Source organism: Hipposideros armiger, unplaced genomic scaffold, assembly GCF_001890085.2.
Source record: "Hipposideros armiger isolate ML-2016 unplaced genomic scaffold, ASM189008v1 scaffold_1111, whole genome shotgun sequence".
NCBI lineage: Eukaryota > Metazoa > Chordata > Mammalia > Chiroptera > Hipposideridae > Hipposideros > Hipposideros armiger.
In genome coordinates, this window is record NW_017732461.1 from 328,258 (window position 1) to 334,852 (window position 6,595).

A 6,595-nucleotide genomic window follows, 5' to 3' on the forward strand; every position below is an offset into this window, starting at 1 on the left:
AAGAACAATGAGCAAAGCACACTGTGGCTTTTTTTCTTAGCTCTCAATTCCAGCCTGAGGCAGGGGAGGAAAAGAATGGAATGTAGTCTCTCCCCTTTGCCAGGCTTCCAAACAACCATAACCAGACACAAAATGGCCACCCCAAACTTAGGATCCTTTGAGAAGACCTGAAAAACATATGTGGCCTGGGAAATCGGCAGAAGAGAGGCTTCTCAACAGACTTCTTGCAGCTTTTAAGCTTGCAAATTTCCATAAGAAGCGCCTGAACAACTTATTAGGGTGAGAGATGTTTATGAAGTCAAGAAATATAGATGGCTCCAACTGTGGTTGCCTTAGAGGATGAAAAGGAGTCATTGGTGGTAGGACCAGTATAAATAATTTACTTAATTGATTAAGAGGCTCTTGTTTGGAGACTTTTCTTTTTATCAAATGACCTTTTGGAGTTGACAATATTCCAACTTTCAGACAAGTTATGTTACATAAGAGTGCAACTCACTGACCATCTGTTTTTGTGTGACTAAAATCATCTTGCAGTTATGGCTTGGAAAAGCTATCTCACACAAGTCATTATTTATACAGTTCCCTTATCCACAATTTTGCTTCCTGTAATTTCAGTTACCTGCAGTTCAAACGTGGGCCAAAAATATTAAATGGAAAATTCCAGAAATAAACAATTTGTAAGTTTTACGTTGTACACTCTTCTGAGTAGTGTGATGAAATCTCAGTCCTGCCTCATCTTGTCCAGGACCTTGGGATGTAACTGATCCCTTTGTTCATATGCTCCCTGCCCACTCCCCACGCATTATCACTTAGTAGCCATCTTGAGCAACTTAATGCAACAAATATTTATTGAGTGCCAGTTATGAGCTCAGTTCTGTGAAGTCATGAGGAGGAATGAGAATCTCAGTTGCTTGGAGCCTTGGCTAAAGGAAGCGTGACAGGAATTCAATCATCCACTTTATATTGATCTTGCCATTTGTGGAAAACCTAATGATTTTTACCTGGAACTGAGATTCATTTTATGTGAGATATTGTGGACCAGAGGGGCTTTGGGCATTGGAAAGTTTAACAAGAGTTTCTTGACTTAGAGAACTTAGCTCTCAGGAGTCCTGTCTTTTCATAATAACGTCTGAGACTTGTAATGTCCGGACTCCTTCCAGGCCTCATTCTCTCTAATTATAACTCCCTGACTCATAGGAAATTCTTAGAACCAGAGTGTTGAGAGAGAGATAGACTATAAAAACAAGCTTGTCTCATTGGGGGTATAGCTCAGGGGTAGAGCATTTGACTGCAGATCAAGAGGTCCCTGGTTCAAATCCAGGTGCCCCCTGTATGTTCCTGTTTTTGCTTCCAAAGAATATGGATTGACTTCTTTGACTTTATTATCTTCTGTAGCTCATGGCTGGTTGAACAACAATGTCCCTTGTGTACAAGCTGGGAACAAATCTAGGTTCTTTATATTAATTATCTCTTCCATGTATTGTCAAAATTTTAAAAGACACTCTCAGCGTCTCCATTTTATATGAGGAGAAAGACTAGGAGATGCTCAGTAATTGACTCAAGGTCAAAAAGCTACAAAGAGCAGGACCAGGATGTGAACTCAGGGCACACACACTCTCGTTGACTTCAGGATACTATTCATACTTTTCTTCTGGTGATAAAAATTTTGTGACAAAATTCCAGTTAGCAATGCTCCCAAGGTGCTAGGACTGTTTATTGAGTGTTAGAACCTTTTGGCTGCAAGGCCAACCAGCAACATGGTGAGTGTGTCCACACCATGCAGTGTCCTGGGGGAAAGTCAGGGGATAGAGTCTTTATTCACAAAACACTGCTAGGGGTATAAATAGGAACTGGCCTGAAGTTTAGGGAACTGCATTCTTTTCCTGCTCTAAAGTTTGAAGAATTTCTATCCTGCCCCCCATTCATTTTCTGCAGAGCCTACACCTACTACATTGGGTGGCTTCATTCAAGACCCAGGCCAGGGCCAGAGGTCAGACCTTAGTCCAGGTCTAACTCCTGCCCACGGCACAAGCACAGCTGTGTCTGTAGATCAGCTTGAAAAACATACACTGGGGCCAGTGGAGTGGCATGTTGGTTAAGAACTGGCTTGGGACGCCAGAGTGCCCCGGTTCAGATCCCACATATGAGGGCCAGTGCTATGGCCCTCTGCAGCTAAGATAGTGAATGGTAGCTCGACCTGGGGCTGAGCTGCTGTGGGTCTCTGGCACTGGAGCCGGCGACGGCNCTTCATTTTACTTTGTTGTTAAATGGATAATGAAAAGGGGCTAAAATAAATGACACAGTGACCACCTGGGGAGTGAATGCCAGGTGGTAGGATGCCCTGTTGGAAGCAGCAAGAGGCATTTGGGTTCGCTATGGAGTTAGAGGAAGACATTTCTTGGTCTGTGAATCAGGCAAAAATCTGTTGGAAATTGCAGAGTTGCTTACCATCAAGTGAGATAAGCGCTGACATGTGCCTGCCATTTCTACAATAAGCACGTGTTTGGTTTTTTGAGGTGGCTCGCTTCATTACTCAAGTTCTTTCTAATATTAGAGCATAGATTTTTTTTTTTGTAAAAAACACATAACATTCAGTTTACCCTCCTAATTATTTTTCAGTGCACCATTCATTAGTGTCAAGTATATTCACACTGTTGTGCAACAGATCTCTAGAACTTTTATTATCTTGCAAAACTGGAACTCTATACCTAGGAAACCAAATTCCTTCCTCTCCCCAGCCCTTGACAATTACCCTTTTCTCTTTATTTTTTTTAAACCACTTTATTGAGGTATGATTGCCACAAAAAGGTGTACATATGTAATGTACACAACAACTCACTGAGTTTGGAAATAAGTAGACACTCATGAAACCATCACCACATTCAAGCCCATAAACTTACCACCTCACCTGCAAAAGTCTCCTCCCACCCCCTTTATTTTAAATTAATTAGTTAATTAATTAATAACATAGTTTTTCTTTTGTGGTAAGATCAGTTAACGTAAGATCTACCCTCTTAGCAAATTTTTTAAGTGTACAATATGATATTGTCAACTATGGGCCCTCTGTTAGACAATAGCTCTCCAGAATTTATTTTTCTGCCTTAACCAAAACTTTGTACCCTCTGACTGACACCTCCCCCCATTCCCTGGTATCCACTATTCTATCTACTCTCTAATTCTATGAGTTTGCTATTTTAAAATCTTCATAAAAGTGGGCTTATGCACTGTGTCTAGCTTGATTCACATAGCCTAATGTCTTCCAGGCCCATCTATCGTGTCACTAACGGCAGGACTTCCTTCTTTTTAAAGGCCGAATAACATCCTATTGTATGTATATACCATATTTCCTTTATCCATTCATCTTTCGATGGACCTTTGGTTCCTTCTACCTCTTAGCTACGGTGAATAATATTGCAGTGAGCATGTGTGTGCAAATATCTCTTTCAGATCCTGCTATGAATTCTTTTGGAATATATACCAGAAGTGGTATCACTGAATCATATGGTAATTTTATTTTTAATTTTTTGAGAAATCTCCATATTGTTTTCCATAGTGGCTGAACCATTTCACATTCCTATCAATAGTGCACCGAGATTAATTTCTCTGCATCCTCTCCAACACTTTTTTTCTGTTCTTTTGATAGTGGCTAATCTAACGGGTGTGAGGTACTATTTCATTGTGGTTTTCATTTTCAGTTCTCTTATGGTTAGCGATGTTGAGCATCTTTTCATAGAGCATAGATATTTATAAGAAAAAATGTCCTGTGTAGAATAAAATGAGGAAAAATTAGGGTAGTAATGTTGATGTTAAATCTTGTAGCCATTATAACATATTCCCTTTCTTTTTATGTATTGTACTCTATTTGAAATCTCCCACTCAGTTTAATCACTTTTTCTGCCATTTTGGGGTCATGCTTATACTTTTTGACCTAGTCCCATACTAAAAGCTGAATTTTGAATTTGCGAGTCATAGATTGTTGGAATTGGAAATAATTAAAGAGATTTTCTAATTACAACATCCCCATTTTACAGTTCAGGAGACTGAGAGTTAAAAACCGAAACAGAATTCAACTGAGAAAGAATATTTTAGTATAAGGCAGGAAATAATTACTGAAACTTAAATTCTACTTCATTCCCATTGTGGAATAGTCTTATAGAATCTGGAAATATTAGGAAGACTCAGTTTCCAAAACCCTGTGATTGAGCATATTTTGAATAATTGCCACAATTTTTCCAAGGTCTCTGCAAGATGTTTTATGCTGTCATCCCCCCCACACCCCTGTTTTATAGCTCCTACGTAAATCTTTGAGTGATAGTCTTTGGAACTCAAGCTAGATTATTTGGCTTGCGTATCTTATCTTTGACACACATATTAACTTTTGCTTATGTGTTGACAATGAGAGCAAGTTAACATATTGACATCATAATGGTGAAGGGAACAGAAGTTAGGAATATGACAGCATTTCAACCATCATTACTGAATCCCTACCTTTTGGCAGGTGCTATTCTGGGCCTCACGAGGTATATGAAATCTTAACAAATACAGACAGTGTCTTCAAGGCCAGTGCAGGCCCAACTATTCTTTCCAGAGTTTACATGTGTCTTAGGGTTCTCCTGAGAAACAGAACCAATACAATGTGTGTGTGTGTGTGTGTGTGTGTGTGTGTGTGTGTGTGTGTGTATATATATATATATTATATATATATATATATATATATATATAGTTGACCCTTGAACAACATGGGGATTAAGGGTACTGACCCCGTGCAGTCAAAAATCCACATATAATTTAAATTGGCTTTCTATATATGCACATTNGGGGGGGCCTGGGCCTCTGTATTCATTAGCTAAGGTGGAGTGGAGGACCAGATAGATGAGGGAATTTTCTTATAAGGCCAAGACTGAAGTTATTTCACTCCATGTGAACTTGGTCAAGTCAGCAAAAACTTTGTGCTTGTTTTTCCCCAAGCTGAAGCCAACTCCTAGAAGTCAATTAAGGCCCTTTGAGAGCTGTATTCTTCCCAGAAACATTAATATAATTTATTAACTTGCTGTTTCCGAGTGACATAACAAAGAAGTTTTAACCCGAAGCAGTTTTCCATCAAAGCTACTAGAATATTGTAATTGTTTCTTTACAGTTTATATTTTATGTACTTCCAAATAGGATTGAGGAAGTATACATTAAAAACACAAGATTATCAAAATAAAAATGAAGGATCAAAAACTATGTAAATAAGTATGCTAAAAATTAGAGTTAATTTAGTAACAGTGATTGAGTATTAAATTTGCTCTGAGTTTCATTCTGGAATATGCTTTTATACAGGTGTGTCTTTGGTTTGATATATTTTCAAAAATGTACAAAAGTATAAATATTTGCTTCTGGAAATATTTACTTCCAGCTCCTTTAAAGATGAAGCTTCTCTTATTGTATTTAGAGTGTTATTTAGAAGATTTATTTCAAATGGAATGTTTTAAGTTACAGGGGGCTTGAGAAATCAATTCCAGTTTTTTTTTTAACTTTATTGGGGAACAGTGTGTTTTTACAGGACCCATCAGCTCCAAGTCAAGTCATTGTTTTCAATCTAGTTGTGGAGGGTGCAGCTAACTGGCCCATGTGGGAATCGAACCAGCAACCTTGGTGTTATGAGCCTGTGCTCTAACCACCTGAGCTAACTGGCCACCCCAAATCCATTTTTTTTTCTCTCTGCAGATGAAGGTTGGAGGATCCAAAGAGATTCAGGCTCTTGCCCAGGGTCAGACTTATTGAACAGAGCTGGGGTAGACTGCTAGCTCAGTGTTCTTCTACCTGTACCATAAAAAAGAGAGTCTCAGGTCTGAAATTTTCTGTCACTGCTAAGTAAAGCTTAATCAGAAGTGAAAACCCTATATATTTGCAGTAAGAAATTATGATCTGATACATACAGGTCTGCTTTCAGATATAAAGTGACGCTAGATAGACAGAAATCAGCAGGTTCATGGCTGGACAGTGGTCAGTACCGAGGACAGAGGAAGGAGAATAGACAAGATTAAGGGTAAAATCATGAAGAGAGACTCCAAGGGAGGCCAGAAGCCATTTTCTTGGTTTCTGCCCACAGCGAAGCTCCAGAGAAAATGAGAGATTACGTCTAGATGCCACTCCCCTCCTCTTCAGTCATCCAATGAGGTAAATGTCATGACAAAGTAGAATTTGGTCAGATTAAAGAATTTCAGCTTCTACATTGTCATTTGCTGTTATATTTCCTCTAGTGATTAGTTAGGATTCAATCAGAGGAGCAGAGCCATATAAGCGATATAAAGGGTTTGCTATAGGAGTGAGACCTTCTGCAATTGTGGGAGCTGGTTGAACAGCACATGCGCTGTGTCTGATGCTGGGCCTGAAGTCAGTGAGGCCAGCATTCTGAAAGGGAAGATGGATGTGAAGTGTGGGAGAGACAGAACAAACTGGAACCTGCAAAGACAAACTGGAACCCACATCAGTCCCCCAGTGCCTCCAAACCTCCAGCTTCAATGATGGGGGTGACCTGCCGGCACATTTCACCCCAGAGCTGCCCCTGAACCTGGTCCAGGATTCAGGGCCGCTAAGGAGAAGATCCAGT

At 39.6% G+C, this 6,595-nt stretch overlaps 1 non-coding gene across 1 annotated transcript; it reads left to right on the forward strand.

The window, feature by feature from the left end:
• The first annotated feature begins 1,258 nt into the window (after positions 1-1,258).
• TRNAC-GCA (transfer RNA cysteine (anticodon GCA)) lies at positions 1,259-1,330 on the forward strand. The gene has a single exon. It is a non-coding gene; the product is annotated as a tRNA-Cys (tRNA).
• Positions 1,331-6,595: the final 5,265 nt, after the last annotated feature.